The 24,040-nt window shown below is 37.4% G+C and overlaps 1 protein-coding gene and 1 long non-coding RNA gene across 3 annotated transcripts in view; one reads left to right on the top strand and one right to left on the bottom strand.

Annotated features, from left to right (window-relative positions):
• Positions 1–24,040, bottom strand: part of LOC308199452 (uncharacterized protein) — a 490,488-nt gene that overhangs the window by 452,680 nt on the left and 13,768 nt on the right. The window lies entirely within an intron of this gene.
• LOC308199217 lies at positions 3,755–11,909 on the top strand. The gene is made up of 2 exons (XR_013954501.1): positions 3,755–3,944; positions 6,465–11,909. It is a non-coding gene; the product is annotated as an uncharacterized lncRNA (long non-coding RNA).

Raw genomic sequence — 24,040 nt, 5'->3', positions numbered from 1 at the left:
GCTGCCCTTGTCAACAAAAAAGGTCCCTGGCTAGCATCAGAACTTCAGAACTTAATATTTTACTATCCAGACAGTATTAAGTGGCACCCAGGAACAGCAGGAAAATAACTTATTTTAACTGACATTGATGGATTGAAATTAAAATATAAACGAATTAGGTACATTACAGATAAGCATTTTCATAATTGCCATTACTAGATGTCAGGATTTCAATGCAAATGAGTTTAATATTATTTTGTGACTTCTATTGACAAACAGATGGTCTTCTCCAACAAGAAAGCACACCAAAGAGAGAAAAGAATGAACCAGCACTAATTCTGACAGTATACTTTAAAGAGAAATTAACCCCTCCTTCAGTCTAAATTTAAATAATCATTTATAGTCTGAAATCAGTAACAATATCTGGCTTCCATACTAGAATAGCCCACATAAGTCCACAGAGGCCTTCAGCAGCTCATCATGACCATCTGCAATATAGGAGCCTGAACATATTTTTTTCTTTAAATTGAATTGTACCCTTTGGTGGTAGCTCCCCAGGTCCTATAATTACCCAGGAGTGCAAATAGTACTTTATAAAAACAAAACAAAACCAAAAAAGCACGCGCACACAAACTATTTAAGTGCACATGTGAAGCGAGGGGAGAATTACATAACAGCTTTATAGGAGATTAGACTAACATCTGCACCAAGAAAGCTCCTAGGACAGAGGCTAAATGCCCAGCTCTACTGTCCTTTAAACCGCCTGCTTGCTTCCCACAGTTTCTATGGAGGTTGCCACTGGGGAGAGCCGGCAGCAGCACAGCTCACTGCTACCAGCCACGGCTTCCTGCTAACCCTGCGCAGCTGCAGCCCTCTCCGGGGGGAAGGCAGGAAACCAGCCGTGTATACTCCAGAAGCCTGCAGCAGGAACAATTACAGAATCACAGAATCATCTAGGCTGGAAGAGACCTCCAAGATCACCGAGTCCAACCTCTGACCTAACACTAACAAGTCCTCCACTAAACCATATCACTAAGCTCTACATCTAAACATCTCTTAAAGACCTCCAGGGATGGCGACTCAACCACTTCCCTGGGCAGCCCATTCCAATGCCTAACAACCCTTTCAGTAAAGAAGTTCTTCCTAATATCCAACCTAAACCTCCCCTGGCGCAACTTTAGCCCATTCCCCCTCGTCCTGTCACCAGGCACGTGGGAGAACAGACCAACCCCCACCTCTCTACAGCCTCCTTTAAGGTACCTGTAGAGAGCGATAAGGCTGCCCCTGAGCCTCCTCTTCTCCAGGCTGAACAAGCCCAGCTCCCTCAGCCGCTCCTCGTAAGACTTGTTCTCCAGACCCCTCACCAGCTTCATTGCCCTTCTCTGGACTCGCTCGAGCACCTCCATGTCCTTCTTGTAGCGAGGGGCCCAAAACTGAACACAGTACTCGAGGCGCGGCCTCACCAGAGCCGAGTACAGGGGGACAATCACTTCCCTAGCCCTGCTGGCCACACTGCTTCTTATGCAAGCCAGGATGCTGTTGGCCTTCTTGGCCACCTGAGCACACTGCTGGCTCATACTCAGTCCCACCTAACTTGTTGTCATTTAGGGTCTATGCAGAAGGCCCAGTCACTAAGTCAGGGCTGCTGGGGAAAGGGGTACCTGTAACATATCTCAGGCAAAGCCCAGGGGCCTGGGCCTGACACTGAATGAGTGGGTCTGGAGTGGGAAGCCCAGGTAAGGTTGCTTAACACAACTAAGGCTCATAGAGGCCAGCCCTTTTGGGGTCCCGATATTCGATGGCTCTCATGGCATAGGCATTCAACATGACAAGTCAGACCCAGGCTGCTCAGACACCTTTGTGCTGAGATAACAACATGGTAGGAATCCATTCAGGTTTGTGTTAAATTATGGTAGGCTTCATCAGCAGCTAACAAGAGTTTCTTTGGGTTGCAGACATATTAACAAAACTTATATGAAACAACCACACAATTAACACACAGTACTAAATGTACAGTGCATGAATATTTCCTAGCTATGTTTCCTTCATGACTGAAAGCATACTGCAGAAAAGTTATCCAACCTGGTCTCGCTGTATCTCATCCTGAACTGGACTAAACAGACTCTTACTCCCATTAAGCATTTAGTGTGGTTCACATATGAACCATTTTGATACTTAACAGTGTATTTGTCTGAATTCAAAACAATTTTGAGAAATAATGATTGAACTATTATAGAAGGAAAATCCAAGCCATTTTACTATTATCTTTGTCTGCTAAGAAGACCAATAATATTTATAATTGTCACTTTACAAGAACCATGAAACTTTCTACTGCCTATTAGCAACTCATCTAAGCAAAATCCCAGATATTTAAGCAGTTACATAAACGATTTATTCATTAAAATAATCTATAAACAAAAAACACTCAGTAACAACTTGCATGAAGCTGACCTTATAACACTAGAAGAAATGTATCCTTTCCTCAGTTCATTTTAATGTGACAATAACCACAATGCTTCATTATGATGAACGATTTAACACAAAAAAGCAAAATGCATATGAACCAACCAAATAACAGCAGTCTTCAAAACTGAATTGCTGTGTTATATATAAATAGCTGTTTTTTGTGTGTTTTGTTGTTGTTGTTGGGTTTTGAATGCTGTTAAATGTTCTCAGATGGATCAATACAGCTAACATGAAACTCAAGCATTTCACATCAGACTTGTGAAATTAAGTGAATTGGGTGATACAGCATGAGCTACACTGGTACTGAGCAAGGAACACAGTTTTGTTCTAATCCACAGTATTCAAGACAATGCGACTTAGGACATCACTGGGAGGTCACTAATAAGTAAACAACAGTAAGTACAGCCAGATATGTTTATCATAAAAATCAAATACCATTGCTAGATATTAATCTGCTGTTGTTGTTTAGAATAATTTATCAAAGTTAAAGTTGCCAAGCAAAACAAATAATAAATGCTGCTCAGAAGTAAGGAAATCATGCACAATGCTTTACAAATACCACTACAGGGGTCACATTTACTTGGTTCCTTTGGTTCATTCTTGTGTCACGCTAATCACCTAGCATGTCCCCATACCAGGGGGTTGTTTTCTTCTTAATTAATACCCAACTACATCTTTATCATTTCCACTTCTGCTCACGGATATATACTTATTTAGGGCTATTTACAGAGCAAGAATCACAGGATCAGCGTGTGCAGGTCAAGCACAGAATGTCCAAGTTGTTGCATTGCTTCCTTAATTATCTCTGGCAACAGCAGCGTTTGTCAACTGTTATCTGGGCATTATGCTGCTTACAACTGAATGTTACAGGCAGCAAATGAAGTTAAAATAAAAAGTTATGATTTTGGTTTACAAATATATATATATGTTAATCTTATCTCTCATTCCTTTTTTAATTGTAACATTTTCCATTGAAAAAATGCCAGGCATGGAAGCACATACAATTTAACCACAATTTTTAATCCCTTCCACTGCCCAGTCTAACTTTTCTTTCCTCTGAGTTTAAACATTGAATTTATTAAAAGCAGAGAGGTTAGAATATTCTCATGTATTTGCAGACAGAAGCAAACTTTTTGTTTTAAAGTACCTTCTGTTTGTGATGGAAAGAGTCTGTAAACATAAAACTGACAGATGATGAGCAGTCAGAAAAATAGCCATACTTTTTTCACCTGTCTTAAGTTGTATGAAATTTCATGTCCTATCATCAGTAGATATCACATATGAAAAAAGAGACCACCTTTAATAGCAACAACTACATTACAGATGCAGCTGAAGGCACTTTGACATCACCTGAATTTTTCTATTATTTTTCTTTTAAAGAGCTTCAGCTGCTACCTTTAGCTTTGTCTCTACGGAATTTCAAAATACCTACAATCTTTATCAGCGGAGCCCTTTGCAGTTAGATTTGATGAAGATTTCATTCATCTAAGAAAGCGCAGGTAGGTTGATACAGATTTAAATCCAGAATTGTATTTCTCCATTTGGTTGAGTTAGTTAGTATCAACTAAATCAACAGTGCCTGTCTTTATTATGAGAAAAAAATCTAACATTGCTCATTTATGCAAAGAGGAGACAAATTATTTTATTTTTAATAATCCATTTATGCCCTTTTTCAAGGTACACAATTAAACATATTTCAAACAGTACACCTGCTGTCAACTCCGAGCTTTAAAGTCTAAGCTATTCTGCTATTTCTACTTAAGTTTCTATTGACTGAATAGAGAAGAAGTTCCCAGAAATTCTTTTGTATAGCCCCAGGTCCTTCAGAATTCTGTTGTTGCTGTTAGAAGAGAGTGGCTTTTTCCTTGTAAAATCAGTGGTATTTAATGGAATGTGTCCTTCAAGTTTATTTTCAAGTGATTTTTTTTTTTAATGTATGTATTTGAGTGTTGTCCTAAAGTAGGACATTGAACTGACAGAAAATTGCCACTACTTCAAGAAGAGCTGTGACTGACAGAATTAGGCATAGAGATGTCAATGAAAGCAAACAGGAAAATAAAGACAGTTAATAACAAAATGTTTTAAGCACTGATAGAAGTCCTGGTTCAGTACCTAGAGGTGTAAATTTAAACTTGTCTCTGAGCAATTGTGCCCACAATATTAACAAATTGAGAAAAGATAAACATCAGCCAGAATGCTTTAAATATAATATGCACATCTATATGTATAGCTACTTTGTTCATAAACACAGCCAGCAATACTCCTGTTTCCCACAAAAGGTGATCACCCATGCTAAAATAGAGTACGAAAGAAGTATTGTATGATATCCAACAAGAAATGCATACCTATGCAATGTTTCCGCTGTGAAACACTGCCCATATGAAAACCTCCAGAATCCAGCATTTAGCTTGCAAGCATGTCCCAGTACAGACCATCTCTTCATTACATGGAGAGTCACAGATATTGAAAAGGGACTCGTGCCCATTCTATGACCTTGAAGTTGTGCTCTTTCTTAAAGCAGCAACAACAAAAACAACAACAAACCACACACATAGTCTGCACTTAGCATTCTTCTTTTGTGCAAAGACAATGCAATATGAAATGGTCTCCTGTTTTGAACGGAGCTAAAACAAAAGGAGAACACAAGTACAAGCCAGCACCTTTTGTAAGTTCCTACTGAAACAAAATCTCCATAAAACAATACAGGAAATTTTCTGCTAGGAGCAATAACATGACCATACAGAGAACTAGCAAAGAAAAATAAGATAACAGGAAATAACTAATACAAATATATAAAAGGAGACAGCACAAAGACAGACCCTCAAAGCTCAAATATTTAATTGGATTATATGCTGGCCACAATAAAGAGCAGAACTCCCTTAAAGTGACATTTTTGTTGTCATGCACTTAAAAGCACAGGCAAATGCCTTTCTTATGGAACTTCCAAAGTAGTTAGCAGTTTCACAGAAAGCTTTCAACAGTGACTTTTTAATAATTGTTTTTTTTCTATCAGAACCTGCTTTCTCGTCACACTAACTGTATGAATCCCTTCAGGCAGTTCTGGGGACACAGTGTGTAGGACATGGCACCAGAGCACAGCAGCAGCTTTTATTCTAAGAGTCACGCTCATTTCTAGAGATACGAATTACACTTTGGGGTATTGAATTTCTTAAGCAAATATTTTTAACCAGTGTGCACTATATTTCTGCTAATAACTTGCCCTCTCTATCTGTCTTGGACTAGAATCAAAGGAAAGCGTGCTTAGCAATATGTTTTTTGTTTTGTTTTTTTTCCAAATTGAGGTAATGTATATATTCGGTATTTAGTCTGAAAAAACATAAAACACATTTTTTTCCCTTTTCTCCACCCACTTCTTAAGTTAAAAAACACACAGAACCAGTGGAATCAAATATTTCTTTCTTATTCTATGGTAACAAAACATGAGATTTAGAAAGGAGGTCATAGAAAATCAGAGGGTCTTGAAATTAAGTGGAAAATAGAGTCTGTGAATTAAGAATAGTTTTTGCTTGGAGAGGAAATGAAGCAGTTAAATAGCATTTCAGAAAGAAAACAATACCACAGAAATCCTACTAAAATATAAAGATTGTGTGCTTACTTCTGGACCCCTCATTTCTCTTTGAAAGTGTACCCCAGTGAGCTACTACAGCTGAAAGGCAGCAGTAACCATTGCAGAAGTTTTATGTGCCTACTTATTTTGCTATTGTATAAAAATACCCATTAGTTACTAGTATGTCCCATTTTATACGGTGTATACTTTCCATTCATGAGATGAGAGACTGCAAATGATGTCACATAGCTACACCATGTATAGAATGCTTGATGCATTGATATTAATATCCTTCTAATTTCCAAAAATAAGTGTCTAAGCATCAATGAAAAGGTGAGCGTCTATCATGGCAGCAGTTAGGGCTTTATATTTCCCCAAGAAGCCCTTTATTTCATAGCTAACTTCTCTGACACTATAGCAGATTTGACTTTTATTCTATCTTCAATTGCAGCCAACTGTGCTTAGACTACAAGCATTTCATGGAGCTGTCACAGGCCATGTCTGCATTGCCAAGCAGTGCCATGCAGTAGGAGCAGATCTGTAGACTGAAATCATTGCTGCTAAGTAACCAGTGCCCACACAGTACACATCTCAGGCTGGCTCTAACTTGGTGCTGACAGTGAATGGCTACTAGTGGCACATCCCTTCAGTGATCTTCTCGCATAGTTTCATCTGGAAGATATCCCTTCTGTAATGCTCCAGAGCCGCCCTGCAACACGAACCACAGGAAGGCAGTGGGGCATACTCAAGAAGCTCACTGCGAAAGGGCAGTACTGATGGGAACTGCAATGCTAACACAGATCCACCCAGAGAACACAAGACACCCCCCAACCGCAAAATGATCTGATCACTCCTCAGCCTTACAAAGTTAATCGACAAGGTTTTTGACGGTCTGAGTTGCCTCAGATGTCATCTAGAAGAAGCATAAGGAATGCATTTAGCTAGGGAAAATAAATAGAGGCTAACTAAAGCAAGAGAGAAACACTTGTTCTATTTTTACTGCCAACTGTCACCACAAATGGTCGCTTTCTGCATCGTGATTACATCTGTAAGGTGTGGCTGTTGTTTCTCTGTTATGTCAGGAAAGTTATTTTATTGATGAGGAAAGGAGAATTACTACTCATTACAATAACTTCTCAGGAACGTAGAATGGCAATGCAGGTGATAGCAAGATCTTAGATTCATCTCAGCTTTTACCGCTTTTAAAGATACTTCAGAAAAGAACACAAAGTACTTATAACAAAATCTGTGCTAAAGAATGAGCAGTGGCAATCAGATAAAGCAACTCCTTTAATAAGCAATGGTTCAATATGAGTGAGAAGTGCAGAGGGGAGGAAATCATGAGAAGAAGCCTAAGCACCAAGCTGACAGTGGGAAAAATGGTCACTGAAGTTCACTTCTTCAGCACCCTGCTTTATTTCAAATGCTTTAAAAGAGAGCCAGTGGCATTCAGAATCAAGTTCAAGCCGTTAAACTCTTACATCTACTTGACACTGGTTATAAACTTACTCTGAACATCAGAGTATTCGTTTGATCCCACGGGTAAAGGATAACATGAATATGGAAGTAGGGCTCAATGACCGACCACTGTCCATTCGCATGCACATGGATGCAAAGATCCAGACATCCCTGCACACAGCACAGTGCAGCACTTGCAAATGCAAACCTGGTGTTTGACCATAGCAGGAGGTCTTGCAATCTGCAAGTATTTTCTCATTTGTCACCTCTTCAGTAGCTGTAAGTTATGCAGGACCTGACATTGATGTGTCAATCAAGTTCACCCTGTGAAACCAGTCCTAAATATAGCAAGAGTCACAACAATTCACCAAGGGAGAGTCCAGGGCAAGTTCTACCTCATGTTTGTTCCCAAACCTAAATGCTACCTATATGATAATCATTCACCTGGTAACATTCATACTCCATCAAAGTTGATGTTGAAGCCCTGTGGAAATGACAGAGATGGATAACTGCACCACAGTCGCACTCCAAATAGATTTCTCTGATCTGCCTGGCTTAGCTGAGACACGTGTACAATGGAGGAGCATACATGGGTAATATTTTTTAAATACAAAGAAAACTCAAATATAATTCTCAGAATCTGTCATAAACTGAAGACAGAGTTTCAGGGTTGTGCGGCTCTGAAAAATTGTTCTGAGTACTTTAAAAATGTTCTGTTCAGACATGATAGCCTGAAATAGCAAAATAAAAAAATAATCTTGAAAGAACACATATACTTTATTACCAAATAGCATGCACTTGTGAAGATGTAACTAAAAGCTGTACTCCGAAAAAAAGACAAAAAATTGGGTGTCTAGGTGACCTCTTAAGCTGTAGTTTGATAAGGAAATGTAAATTCTTGCTTTAAATCTGACAGAATACTCAAACTGTATTCTAATTGGCATAAATTAAGATTTTATATGTATAAATACCCACAGGGAAAAAGTCTTCAAAATAATAAGAGAAAACAGCTGGAATTTGTGTGGCACTTTAAGTACACATTTACTTAATGCTTTACTTGTTTAAGAGTTGACTTTCAGCCCTTTAGAAGTTCAGGTCATATTTCCACTTGACTTTTATGAAAACTGAACCAGCACTTCAAATATCAAAGAAAAAAACCTGAGGTACAAACAATGAATAATCACATTTGTAAAGTTAATGAAGCATAAACTGAAGGTTTTTTGCACTCAAAACAGTAAGGAGCTGTATTGCAAAATCTCAGGTGGAACAAAGCACCACTTCTGCTTAATATATTAATGAAATCAGACATTTAGGACAGGACTCAGTGAAAAGCACAAATTCGTTCAGAGTTCATGCTGCAAATGTTCAATAAATGAGCGATTAATATTTTAAGCAATCATTCCATCTCCTTTCAGGGAGGGAACGGAACAGTTTCACTATAAATGCTATAACAGAACATCATCATTAATTAAATATTTTTTGTCTTCTAATAAACTGAATACCAAAACCTTTATCTCAATTTCATGAAAGAATAAGAAGATTTTGTTATATATATATATATACACACACATTTATAACATGGTAAAATACTGACTTGAATAGTGTAACTCATGTTATTTCTACTCTCTCTCCTTTTTTTTTTTTTTTTTAAGCAGCCGTTCCATGAATTTACCTCATTTTGCTGAAGGTATTTCAGGAGGCAATTTTCTGTTCAGACAAAGAAAACCAAATGTAGCATTCTATACCTCTGCCACATCCTGCTATCACAAACTTTAATCCTCAAAAAGTTCCTATGAATGTGGGTGGGAATCCTTTTAACACAGAAGTTCCATGCACCACTTGGTATATGTTAGGAAGGTGCCACTGCCTTCTCAATTATATAATCCCATGATGAAACATTCACTTTAATGATCCCCAAGAGCAATATTCCTCATTTAGGTAATTCTCTTCTCTCTGGAATCACTTTCTTTTATTGTCTGAACCTTTCCCGTTTATGTCCTGTAGTATATATCAGCATTTTAAGGTTGAAAGTAAGCAATGAATCTCTTCACTTTTGAGGCAATCTACCCACATTACAAGAGACACACACACGCACACCATTCTCTTTCTTTTTCTTTGGTTATCTCTTCTCTTATTCTTCAAAATTACTACTTTAAAAAATTTAAGAGTCTAACAGCAGTATTTGATTTTAATAAGTAAAAACTTACAAGTCAAATAACTATTGTGAAGACTCAGAATTCTCAGAAGAAGAAGAGGTTCATTATCAGGAAAAAAATATTAATAGCTCTGGCAGTAAATATTGACTTTTTTTGACTGTTTTACAGGAGAGCACAGACAGCCACACTAGATGGGAGGCAAAGCCCACTTAACCCTGTATTTCATCTCTACCATGTCAAACAGCAAATGCCCAGCACAATAATAGGGCAAGTCTACTGTGACACTTCTCCAGAACCCTACCATTCTCCTACTGCAGTGTCTTTTAAAAACAGGTGTAACTTTTTTTGCTTAGAAAAACAGAGAGAAAATTCCAAAGATTTTAAATGATCACTAGCTTGTGCAAAAAAATAAATATAAGTCTTTGCATATTATAAGGGTTTTATGTCACTTCATCAGAAACAGTAAGAATCCAATGCTACCCTCCATTTTTCCTAGCTCACAAACAGAAAACCAGTCATTATCTCGGTACGTGACAGGCACAAAGTACATCTGTTCAAGCTTTACAGTCCTGAAATAGTTTTTCAAATCCTGACCAAACCAGCAACACTGAAAACCTGCTCCTAGACAGAGCACCTGAACCATCAGATGACATGCTCAGATACACAATACAGAGGCTACAGCAAAGGTGGTGTGGGTTTGTGGTTTTTTTTTAAGCCAGTGCTACTTGCAACATTTCTCACAAATTCTAGTGAAAACTGATGAAACCTTAAATCTTTGCAAGAATATAAGGAATTTGACAAGAAATAGCATGCTTTCATAGTTTTTCTACAAAGCTTCTTTAACATCTGAACATTTCTTAATGACTTGGGAAACTAATTGCAATTTCCAACACACAAATCTAGGATTTTCCCATGTTCTACTTCAAGGATGTGAAGTGATCAGAAATAATCAGGCATTTCGGACAATGAGGTGTAGGCATCTACTTTGCTCTTTACTGAACTTCTTAAATCTCACCAGGCACCTTTGTTCATTTTTTTGTTTTACCCTTCTCCCTCAAACTTAAAAATAAAACCTTAATTGTCTATGTCAGCTTTACAGTGATTATGACATTCCAATACTTTCTTTTTAATTACAGTACTAGCTTTAAGTCTCAATTCAGCCTTTAAGAGATGAAATATCCTGTTTAAATAACAATGTAAGACTACCAAAACAGCTAAGAAATTTCAGAAATATCTATATTGCAGTAAGCCATCAGAAAGCTGATTTATCAAGTGTTTTCTCTCCGATCTGCTGTGCAGCCTGCACGTACCTTCCACGAGTTGGCTCAGCAGCTCTCCAACTACAGCAGCACCAACTCTGCAAACAGTTTTGCAGACTCCTTGCTACAGCCGAACTACAGACAAAGCTTCAAGCTGTTTTATTCAACTGATAACTGATCGCAGTACATATTGTTATAAAACAAATTAATTACTGTCCCAACAACTTTACGTAACAGAGTGCAATATAATCACCAAAGGGAAAATATAGATGCATGCATGAAGCATCCAATTAAAAAACAAACAAACAAACAAAAAAAAAACTTGCCAAAGGACAAGAGCAGCACAATAGACTGCAAATATGCAGGACAGCCTCCTAAACATGTGGGATGAGTAACAGGACAAAAGGAAGGAAAGAAAGGCAGGACAGGGAGCAGAGGAGACTCCTAACACCTTTTGGAGAGGGACAGCAGCATAAAACCAGAAGATATTAGCAATGACTATCCAGGAGGAAAGACAACAAGACCACTCTGATGCCTTCTCTCAACCACTTGTCCAAACCATCACCTTAACCCCAGCAGCTATGAACCACCAAAGACCATAGCCATCACCACTAACTATATGGCAGCTCCCTACAGGTACCTCCATTCTACAGTATACTCACAGCTAGCTTAGAAAGTAGTTGTTAAAACAGTTTTGTGCACATCGTCATTAATATGAGGAAATGATTATTAGCAAGATGTGCTAGTAAGGAATTTAAAATTGCCCTGATTTGTCAGTCTTCTGAGCAGCCCCAACACAACAATTTCTAATTCCCTAACATCAATACGTGTGGTGTGTGCATTTTTATACGCACTGATATACATAACTACAGTTATCCCACATATTCAGTTGCAAAACCAGCTTTGTGCTCCTCAAAATCCTGAACAAGTGGATATGCCGTGTAACCATGTGAAAACCAGGAAGCACAGACATATGTCAGAGACACCAGCAGTAAACAGGAACTCAAAAAAAAAAAAAAAAAAGGAGCAAAGGAGCTCACTGAATTAAGTGCATCTCTTTCTGGGTATGAACTTTGCAGAACTAATCTTTAGGTGAGTATAATAATGAGTTTTCTTCAACTCATTATTATAATAAGCCTCAGCTAGAATAAGCTCTCTCATGCTTCTCTCATGAGCAGAAAGGTGCAGAGTAAGCAGCTCTCAAGCCCTTGACCACAGGAGTCTCTTGTTCACAATTGATGAAAGCATGTCACTGACATTCACATTTCACTCTCACTCTACCCCTCGCACTACAGTTCTACTGAAGGTCACAAGACCAGCAATAGTGTGGCAAATTCTTGCTTGCTTTCTAAGCTATTTCATAACTTAATATTTAAATATCAAGAACATCCCAAAGTAATTAATTACTATTGGAGGGTTTATTTGTATGCATCATCATATTTACACATCACAAAAAAAGAAATTTGCTAAAGGAAGTCTTATGCAGTGTATTTTGCAACATTACAGCCAGTAGAATTAATTAGATCTTGTTTTAAATCCTCAGAGTCTTTTCCTTCACACCTTCTTGAAAAAAATTTATGCTATTTTTTGTTTTGTTTTCCACTGGGATGAGGGTAATGCTTCAGCACTTCACAATCATTTTGTAGAGCATAAACTAGCAATAGGCGTCAGACAATGATCTGAATATTTATGATGTGATGTATAGAGAGTAATTTACAGCATTTACATTGCAAATATTTGAAAATAGAAGACAAAACAGAAATGATGCCATCTAATTAGACAGGTCTTACAATTAATTCAAACTTTGCTAAGTAGTCTGGGAGTCCTCTTTCAAGGTACCTTGATCAGGTTAATTGGATTCTGAAGAAGCTGACAGAAACCCCTCGGTAAAACCACTGTTTGAAAGTTTACAAGTTGAGACATTGTAGGACTGGTGAGCAAAACAACCAGTGAAAGGTATTCTGCAGAGACTGGGACCAGTTCAAAACATTCTGCCTTAGCAAAACTCTTGTTTTTCTTAATAATATGAGTGTAGGTTCAAGTTTGTTTAACAATATCGCTGCTGTTTCGGTGCTTTTGGTACATGCTTCAAGACAATTAGTAGAAGCACCCCATAAATATTCCAGCCCTGTATTACCTCAGCTTACTTAAGATTTGTGTATACAAAACCAGAAGAGCTTCGATTAATTGAGAAGTTGTGCCCACACTAACTCATTCTTGTTAAGGAATTTCTGTGAATTTCTAATTTGAAGGCCTTTAGTTATTGAAATGCTTCTTTAAATTAGCTCAGTTGGTGTTGTAAAATTACCAGTTTTCAAGTATGCCAGGCCTACGAACACACCCCCAGGCTACCCAGCAAGGGTAGACAAGGCTAGATCTGTAAGACAGACATTTCTCCTTAGCTTTTCCTCCAGACAGGGGTTTTCTCTAGCACCTTGGGGGCTGGCCCCGTGCACCTTGTCCCTGTAGCAACGCTGCAGCCACAGCCGAGCAAGGCACCGAGGGGGGCGCTCAGCCACCAGGACAAAACCCCACGGATAAAAGATGCTGCCTTCCTCCAGCGTTTCAAGGATACTTGCAAGGGTCTAGACCTTCTTTCCCTAATCTTTCAAGCTCTGACCTCACAAAAAGTAGGTGTTGGTCTATTTCTCTTTGAAGGTGGAAGAGGGGATGCCAAGTTACTTACTTGCATGCCTTTGACAAATTTACTCAACACTTTTCTCAAGCTGCCTACAATTATATATGATTTGCTTCACCTGCAAGAATTGAAGCTCCCTCTCAAATCACATGGCACGTACTCCTACTCACCTCGCTTTCTATACAGAGCTGCTCTCAACACGCAATTCATGAATTGTCTTTTTGTTTTCATTTTGCGTCATCTTTACAGAATCTATTAATAATAGTTTACCAGGGAAAATGAATTTCACTATCTGAAAACTGAGTATGGACACTTGAAAAGTGCAAGACACCAATTCTTCATAAAAAAGTGTATCCTCACGACATGCTGTCACCATAAAGATAAAATAAATAACAAGAAGTTTACTAAAACTTAAATAGGCTTCCTAAAATCATCTGATGTTAATGCTTTTTTTTTTTTTGAAAAGCATATATTTATAAACATTTAAAAATGCTCAGATATTCTATTTTCCTTTCATTGTGTTAGTCACGGTTAAACACAGTATTAAATAATTACATGGTTTGGGCAAAAAAAATTAAAAGAATTTGATTTAATCACCAGTGCATATATAAATATTCTAATTTTACTGTTTTGTTTAGCGTATATGCAGTATTAAAGTTATAAATTAATTATGCAGTGGTTCTTCCTTTGTGTGTTAACTACCTTCACAAGTAATCAGCCAAGAAAACAGAAAAAACATTATCCAAAAAATTCATTTCACCACACTATTCTTTGATCTCTTTTAATATGTGTTGCACATTCATTAACTCTTCATTATATTTTCATGATTATGTTCTGTTTGTAGCTGAAAACAAATCCAGCTTCCTTCGGGCAAACATTTGCAATCTAAAAAGTCAATTTCTGTAAATATAATCAATCTTATGCATGAAATTTTAATTCCCCTCTCCACCCCAAAAAAGTAAAAACCCACAATCCACTGCCTGACAAACTAATATAAATTTCACCATACTTCACTGTTAGTTGCTATTTCATTTTAAGTGACTACAGCAAATAATTAAGGGTTACCACCACTTGTAGCACAATACCTAAGCTCCTTTTTATCTCTTGGGCAGACTGGACCAAATTCTTCAAGTAAAGAAGAATGTGGTGAAATTGCTTCTGTATCTCCATGAAACTGTCAGCACAGCTCAAATTACATTTATGTAAGACTCCTCTTTATTTTGAGATACATTTTTTTATCCTTATAATTAAAAAACAAACAAACAAAAAACACTAGAACTTGTCAGCATCTTGAGATATAAAGCAATGTGTGTGGTTGTACTCCTCCCCATACCCCTTCCCCCCAGTCCTATCCATAGCTTTTTATTTTGGAAAGGTTACTTACACTACTGCATGCTGTTTTTGCAAATTAAATAAGTATACTCATGATAACTAGAGAAACAGTACCATAATATTGTCATAAGTACGTATACAAATGCAATTAAGAATATTCTTAAGGGATGTTTAAAATATCTCAAGTAAAGACAAAAAATCAGAAAATGATTGAAATTGACTTTAAATGTCAGGAGTTTTGGAAACACTTTTTCTGGGGTAAGATTCTAGCTACCTGCACATTACTAGCTTCTTATAAATGTTCCTTATTTCCTTGCAAGAGCACTTGTTGTAAGCTTTCCACAAGTCTTCAGTTACAGGGCATTTGGGGAGATCAGGTGCAAAGTTTTAGGGCTTTCATATGAAGCTTGATCAACAGATTTTTGCCTATGCAAAATTCAGCTATTGGAGAGGTTTCATGTTGCATACACATTTATTTTCAGCAGTTGCACAAAATAAGAACAAGGGTTTTAAGAAGATTAATTGTCAAAATCAAGTTTAGACCATGTGAGAATTCACTCCTCCTTCAAAAAAACAAAGCACACAGACCTTATCAACAACTGCATAGAAGACCCAGCCATCCAAACCACCATACACACTTGTGAGATGGGGAAGATGCTACAACTTATCCGAATTAATATTTAGCTACATATATGGTAAAACATCCTAATTATCGGGGATGTAGGTGAGAACCTAAAAATATCCTAATTATCGAGGATGTAGATGAGAACCTTATGAGAAGCAGATGTAAAAAGGAAGATATCACTCAAGGCCAACGGATGAGGGAAGAACGAACAACTCGTTAAGGAAGGATGAACGACTTGTTGGCAGGAAACAAGACAAAGATAAGCAAAAAAGGCCTAAATACTGTCCAACAGAAGGTCAAAGTCCAGAAAGGTAAAAAGTTTAACCTCTTCTTCGTTGCCTTCATCCTGAAAGATCCCTGCCTGCGACCACCAGGCTACATTGCACAGGCGCAACCGAGAGGAGCTAAGGGCGGGGAGTATGGAAATGAGTACTTGGAAGAGGTAGGCCTTTTTGGAGAAAATAATGAATATGTATTAGAGCTCATGCAATATGTAACAGTATTCATGTATAAAATTGTGAGAGACGACCGGGCAGGTGCGCACTTTCTGAAGGAAGCTATTCCCAGTGTGCCCGGTGCACTGCAATAAAGTATACCTACTTTACAACCCTATGGTTGTGAAGTCTTTTCCGCACGTCACTTGCATGAGCTTTACTCTTGACTTGAGCAAACGTGCTAAAATTACAGGTTTCCTGGGGTATTTTTTTTTTTTGCATGGAGGATGCAGGGAGGAAAGGGAATCAACATGTCCAAGGAGTACACCTATCAAGGAGATGGCGTTTGTCACAAAGTTTTCATATTTGACTGTTGCTGTTAGAAACAAATGAGAGGTCAGCCTTTCCACACAGCAAGTTTAAGTCCAACAAATAACAACAGAAAAATCTCTCTGCCTTTCTTGCATGCCTTGCACTGCTAGAGTTAGAAACTGAGCTAGATGGCAGCCAGAGTGGGCTGCTGTAGAAAATCTGCGATTCACATTCCACGTAGCTGTACCACAGCCACCTGCCAGAGCTCATCGCAAGCCTCTCCGTGGGTCAGTACAGAAGCTGCTAATAGGACTTGGGTGTAGTGTGCTTAACAGGACAGGCAGTGATATCCTAAACTACTGAACAACTTGAAGGAACGTTCTGCTAATGTATTCTGTTAGAACTATATTTCACATATGATTGACAATTATTAGCCGTTACCTACCCCAAACATTGCTTTATCTAAATGTAATGATTCTGAAGATAATTGGACAACGCATAGAGCCTGTAATCCATACTATTCACCTCATTAGTGTTTAATCCTTCCCCCAATCCTCTGATTTAATTGCGAATGTTTGGTTCAGTGAAGCTAATATCCTTTTTGTCATTGTTGTTCAGTTAAAATCAACACAACTCTGCAAAAGATATAGATTACCAATAAAGGTTTATCCTTTTATAATTACGTTAAAGCCCATAGCAGGCAAACAAAAGTCATTACTATGCAGGCTAAACAAAATGACAAAGGATTTTCTGATGCTCTTATATTCAACAAATCAATGCAAGTTGTCTTCATAAACACATTACAACAGTTTATAATTTTAAAGAATTTTGGAGCAGCATTTAGAGGTTTCTGGTGTTCAGAATATTGCTTAAGTTGTAAAAGTGAACAGCTTTTGAAAGCCTTACAGCTCAATACATTTTTCAGCCTTTTCAAAAGCCATTGTTTTCAAAGATACCAAGCCAAAATTAAAATCTTAACTTCTGAACCTATGACATCTTTTGAATTTCTATTTATGATGTTAATAAAGCCTGTAATGGTTCTGCAGATACAATACGTTATACTTTCACTTCTTAATCTGATTTGTGATACTCTGAACATGTCAAATCACAGAATTAACTCGACTGGTCAAGTAATCCATTATAAAAGCTCCTATGATTAGGTGAACTCTACTGGGAATAAGAGATTGCTCTAGTAGTAAAATTAATCACTTGAAGATAATTTTTTCAAGCTGTTATTGCCATTTAACTATGTAACTCCATTCTATTAAGCCCTGGAATGAATGCAAAGCAGAAAAAAAAAAAAACACTTTATATGTATTTATTATATGCTCCCTTTTAGTGCCAGCATGAAAATGAAAAGTACATTAATATACAGGACATAATGAAATTATTATTATTATTATTAATTTCAAGCCACTACTCAAAAACATTTACAAATGAAAGCAAATAGTATTATGGATCCTGATTTTTCCACTTAGATTATTGATAGTTTCCTGAGAGTAGCTATTCCTATGACAAAGATATTTAAAAAAACACCTGTGAATACTATGGCCTGAATACGGTACAAATTTCTGAATACGGTTTGTTCATTTTGCTTCTTAAATCCACAGGCACTGTTACAGGACACTCAGGAAGTACACCACTTGCAGTAGAGTAAGAACATGCTTAAATGCTCGGCAATCAAGCAGTTTCTTTGTTTTCTAGATGCTGTCAAGAAAAACAGCATAAAGTATTACTCTTGGCATTGATGCTTCAGTAATCCCCTTTTATATGATGCTGTAAAGCATGTGTGCTGGGCCCAGTAGGACATACTTCTGCTGAAAACAATAGGTATGCTTATTTTCTTAGCCTACACTCAAAACTCAGCACAGCCACAGAATTTTATATCCAAGATGATATGCTACCTCAATTCTCTGCTCACTTTTCACAAGACAAATACCAGCACATGGTTCAAGAGATGAGAATTTGTTTTCATAACTTGTGTGATTAAAAAAAAAAAAAAAAAAAAAAAAAAAGCACATGCTGCCATGGGAGAGGAGAGAGAAATAAAATCAAAATGGTTTTGTGAAAGAAAATTCAAAGTGAAGCTGGTGCTAAAAAAAAAAAAAACTAACACCACTGCTGTCTTAAACATATGGTCAAAGAGCATTGTATAAAAAAATGGGCAGGCTCCCCTATTCAGATGTAAAGTAAACAACTGAAAAGAGCTGCAGCTTGGGGGTGGAAATCACGCTTCCATAACAAGCTGGTGGTGTAGTATTTCTTGGCCTGTTAGAGGTTATTTAAACTGCTTCTGATAGGTGATGTGATTTGAGTACACAAGTCCAGTAAAACTGAGATCACACAACATTTTGCCTGTAGGAAGCTAGACATATTTTATAGCTGGGTTGGTATCTGAACTCCAGAATCAACCCTCAGACGGCAAGTGATGTTTGCAGATTATTCCGAGTGTGTAATATATTATAGGTTTTCTGACATGACTCCCACACTAACTCCAGAGGACTTTCTGACCGAGTGGGGACACAGGTTCTAATTCTACTCAGTCATACTGAGTTGAGGAAATTCACACGCACAAGCAATATAATGACTGCAAAGAAACTATTCACACATACACAGTGTCTCAGGCACTGTGTGCAGTTATAACAGTTACAGTTGAGAGACATAAAGCCACTACACACAAAGTATTTTAACATTTTGCTAGGTAGCAAGTTTTTGTTTGTTTCCCCCATTGTTATAGTAGATGTAACACCAAAAGCACAGATTTTGCTGTACAGAGCTACCAAGGGAACCAACAAAATACAGCTGGCATATTTGGGTTGACACCACAATTCAAGAGGGGTTAGATAAGGCAGTGATAAACTGAAATAAGCAGTTGAATCTTCATTTTTGTGTTTATATCATTATAGAAAGTCCTCTTGCAACATAGCCAGGCAAGTATATTCTGAAGCATCTGAGCTTCCAGACCAAATGTGGTTATTTTTCTTTAATTTATTAAATTGAATCTACTCCTATTTAGTTGAATATTCTTGCTAAACAAAGGGGTTTCCACTTAACCATTGCTGATATTTACTTGAACTTAGCTAATCATATTTGCAACACAGAATAATTAAGCATCATTCAAAATAAAAGATAATTTTTCACTAGATTTGTGAAAAAAATCTTAATAGCAAAATGCAAAGTTACATTCAGAAAGGTACTTTGATAACATGCATATGTATCAGCAATTATGCAATCAGAACAGTTATATTTTGCAAAATTTGAATTCCTTAATCATCTCAGCTTAACCATTTTCAAGCACCTATGCTTTAAATGCTCTTTTTGAGCAAAAGGCGAAGAGCACTAAGTCAGCTCCAGTACCCAGAACTCAGGACCTCACATCTCATCATTTGCATCATCTGACTTCTCCCAAATGTTTATAGTACTTGTGAAATACAAGAATGGTTTTGTTTCAGGGTTCTGGTAACAGAGGGGCATCAAGGGAAATTCTTTTGACAAAATACTGCAGCCACAGCCATGTCTCATATCGAGAGTTAAGTGAAAGTGGTGTGGAAGATAATATATGAGAGTGACTAACCACACATTCCCCAGGACACCCTCTCTGTGTGTTCTTTAAAATGTTACTTAACCCCCATAGCCCTGAGACACAATAGCTTTTCTGACCTGTACATTTGGAGTGTATTTTATGGAGTTTGACTGTTCACTGGAGAAAGCTTACAGTTTAGGTTAGTCATATTGGCTGAGCTTCTTTTAAGGCAACTCGTTATGTTTTAGGTGACAGATGATGGCAAAGAACTTATTTAATTAAAATATGAAAGAGCCTTGGGTGTATGCTACCAGATCTAATTATGGCTGATTAAACTGACATCTTGATTTTGCATCTGTTTGGTTGAGAAGACAACGTGAATTACGAAGTACTGAGCTTGTATGTTTCAAATATGTCTCCAGAGATTTAGTACACACCAGCAAAAGTCAAACATTTTACAAAAGTACAATGAAATCCAGTCATTGGGTTTTATAATGGGGTCTTCTGTAAGTATTTTTTTCTGAACCAGTCAGAAAACTTAATTCTTCCTATAGAGCAATATAACAAAAGCATCTCCCTTTGAAATATTTTTATGAAAATGAACACTCTTGGTAGAGATAAAAATATAAGAAATATTTCAGAGCAATTATTTCATTCTTCTAATTAAATCAGTGCATTATTTCATTTACTGTTTGACTACAATGTATCACGACACCCCCTACTTTTAATTCTTACTTCTATTTTTTGGGCTACATGCTGTTCTCTGTGCTCCAAGGAACAGCCAGACAGCCCTGATGATGATCCATACACCACTCAATACCAGCCCAGAGAAAGTTCTCCAATAACCTTATGGACTGGATTACAATATTTCTTATTCCCCTCTAACAATGAAGGACAGATAATGAAGGAGAACAAGTTGGACTCTTCCAGTCATTGCTTAGAGTTAAGAGAATAACAAATTTTCTGTAGGTCATTAATGGATAGCTGAAGTATTACATAAGTGGAAAAGGCTTCTCTAAAAATTATATAACCACCCTGTAAACAGGGTTACCCTACCATAGCCCCTCACATTTGTGGATTCAGTCATGTTTTTACCCTTTTCTTAAATTCCACATAAGAAAGCAGTCAGGTTTCTAAATAATTTTTTTAACAGCAGTCAACAACAAAAAATAAAGCAACTTTTTAGAAGTCTTTATATTATACTTACGCTATGATTAACTGATTTTATTCAGTTTTATTTGTACACATCTCTGAACAGTATTATTACATTTCAAGACATACAATTCTTAGAGTAAAAATATATATATATATATATATAACCTGCTTCTTTGTTCTTTGAAGAATTCATAATTACTATCTTAAAAGTTGTAGTTTTCTTTTTAATTTAAGCAGTTGATTGTATTGGGATTTCACTAAAGGCAATGGTTACTACAAGCATCTTTCTGTTAGTGTGTCCAAGAGATGCTTAGTCACCTTAGGTATGAGAATATGCCTATAAAGATAACACGTGTAAACAATTGTTTCTGTTGTGGCAACACTTAATAGTCATTGTAAACGAAGGCTACTCTGATATATTTGCACTTAGCGGACAGACAGAAGATAACCATACTAGGAAGGGAAGAGACCAGAATGTTATTTTTTATATGTAAAATAGCCTAACTCTAAAGAAATTCATGTAATTTTAAACCAATATTTGATCTCAGTGTGCTTCATTTTTCAAAGTCAGTGGTCTTCCTCCTTGCTGAGATTGCTGTAATAGGGAGACTCCAAGTTTGATCCTTCATTTCTTCATGAGACAGCATGTACAATTACCCAAAGCCTGCAGCCCACTATTCCCTTCCCTTAGAGAGGTCACCAAGAACCACCAAGAATCCAGCAAAAACATGCTTGAGCAATCCGTGGTGAGCAGCACTCATTACAGACCTCAGTCTGAAGCTAGGGACAAAATGTTTCTTAGAAACAAAAATAAAACCTGCTAGGACATCTCTAGAATCATGGACAAAAATGATTTTAACAGCACTCTGGTCATTCATACTTTGAAAATATATTTTGGTTTGTTATTATTATGAAGTTCTTTAATAAAATTCAACCTACATACCAGCTATCATGAAATTAAAACTATTTTCTTCCTACACTGAAGAATTTCCTATGTCTTCTATATTTCATCCTGAGGGTAGTTCATGGTAAACACTAAGAACATGGATGACGCCTGCCAGCCATCTAATTTCCTTTCTTTACAACTGTAACCCTCACGTTTTTCCTCCAATTCCAGCATCATTTTAATGTATCTTTGTATTTTCCAAATAAAGAAAGGCCAGAACAGCACACTTTATTAGAGACAGACTTGTGAAAAACACTGTGGTCCACAACACTTCTCATCATAACATCACATCGGAATTTCACAGTAGTCCCAAGAACCACATTGCTTCTGTGACAACGTGCAAGCGCCGCTTTTGCCAACATCTCTAACTGTGCTCACAAGTATACCTGTCACAACCACCTCACAGATATCTTCCAAATCCTAATGAAACGCATCCGACACAACTGTTCCATACCATCAACAGTACACAAAACCTTGGTGTGCTGGAACTAACGTTTTCGTCACGACAGATCCATGTCCAGCCACTCAGAGGGTGCAGAGCTGCACAGCCTTCAGAAAAATTCAAGCAGCCTCTGACGTGTGGTCCCAGATAAGATGTGGGTGAATCTCAAAACACTAGATCGGGCTTATGAGGCATTCAACAACACAGCAATACATAGGAAGATTCCCCAGTACGTGATTAAATTTGTTATTTGCTAGTTAGTTTTCTTCCAGTTTATTGTTCATTAGAATGCTTTGACACTGAACCACCTGCTTCTCAAGGGTGCAATAGTTACTCCTTGTTACTTTGCAAGTTGAAGCTGACATTTTGTTTTGCCTTGCATCTTAATTTCATTGTCGTTCAGACCTTTAGAAATGGATGATGCTATACTGTAATCTATTCTCATAGTGAAATTTAAATACTATGTACTTCCTTCAAATCACTCTGATAGTTCCCTTGGAGCTCCTTGTCAATGTGGATTATCAGTCATATTTCGTTTCCTATTAGATCCTATTCCTCAACACCATTCTCTAATATATTGGTTGGTTGTTGGTCCTGCCTCATTATAACAGGACAGTTTTTAAAAGTTATCTCTAAAATTAAAATCTGCGTTAATTCCTCACTTTTTTCTTTTATTACAGTGGAAATGGTCTTGCAGTGGCTATTTATTTCTACACACCTATTTCAACTGAGCTTTCTTGTTTGTCAGTTAATGAGGTCAAACAAAGGGTTTACTGAAGATGTTCTGTATCAACACAAGCACTCAAAAAATTAATAGAACCATAGTGAATAACGTAAGAAACAAAAATCAATAAATTAGCTTCAAGCTACAAATCAGGTTTCTTCATGTGGTTTGCCTGAAAGCTGTAGACACTCCAATTACAAAAGGTGACAGAGTAGTTTCAGTAGTCAAAGCTCATAATGTATCATAACATAGCTCATTAGACAATGTTTTCATTTTGCTTTAACAATTATAATACAGCTACATACACTTTAGGGTAAAAAGCTTGTAAATTGCTAGTAAGTGAGAAACACAAAGTTGTTGCAGTCAGTGGCTTTTAAGTTGGATGGTAACTCAACAGTATGGCTTATCCATTATCAATAATAACGCAGCAAGAACATTGTGCAGGAAAACAAAGAAATGGCCATTAATTTGCAAGAGATTTTGTAACTTCCTCCTGCAGGCTTCATTTCATGCTCTGCCTGAATTGCCAAATGCTCACCTCTACAACCTTCACTTTAGGCAGCAAAATACCTTCCAAAGGCTGTGCACATGTAAATTAAAGCACAAGAACACTAACAACTTCTTAACTGTGGAAAAAAAGGGCAAGGAGGGATGGAAGAGGGTAAAGCACAGTTATACAGTCAGCCTTTACAGCTCACCTCAGGAATTAAATCTCAAGACAGCTGTGGGGTCAACACTAAATATTTCGGCTGCACTCAGCCTGAGCTGCTGCGTGGCTCTCTGCAAGCTCAGACACAACCGTGTCTCCACTTGCCGTGGAGGACAAGTGCACAGATAGAGCATGCTTCTTGTTCCACCACATTGCAGTGCTTGGCCTCGTGCTAACACACGTACCATTCATGCTTAGCCCTAGATGAAAACTACACTCTGAAGATTTTGCAAAGGATTATAAAGCACTTGAGGAGACTGACCCCACTATTCCCAAGCTGAGCTACCCCTGGAGGACACTGAAAAAAAGAAACA

Source organism: Anser brachyrhynchus, assembly GCF_964034855.1.
Source record: "Anser brachyrhynchus genome assembly, chromosome: 8".
Lineage (NCBI taxonomy): Eukaryota > Metazoa > Chordata > Aves > Anseriformes > Anatidae > Anser > Anser brachyrhynchus.
Note: the sequence above shows the minus strand (reverse complement) of the source record. Positions and strands in the feature narration are given on the sequence as shown.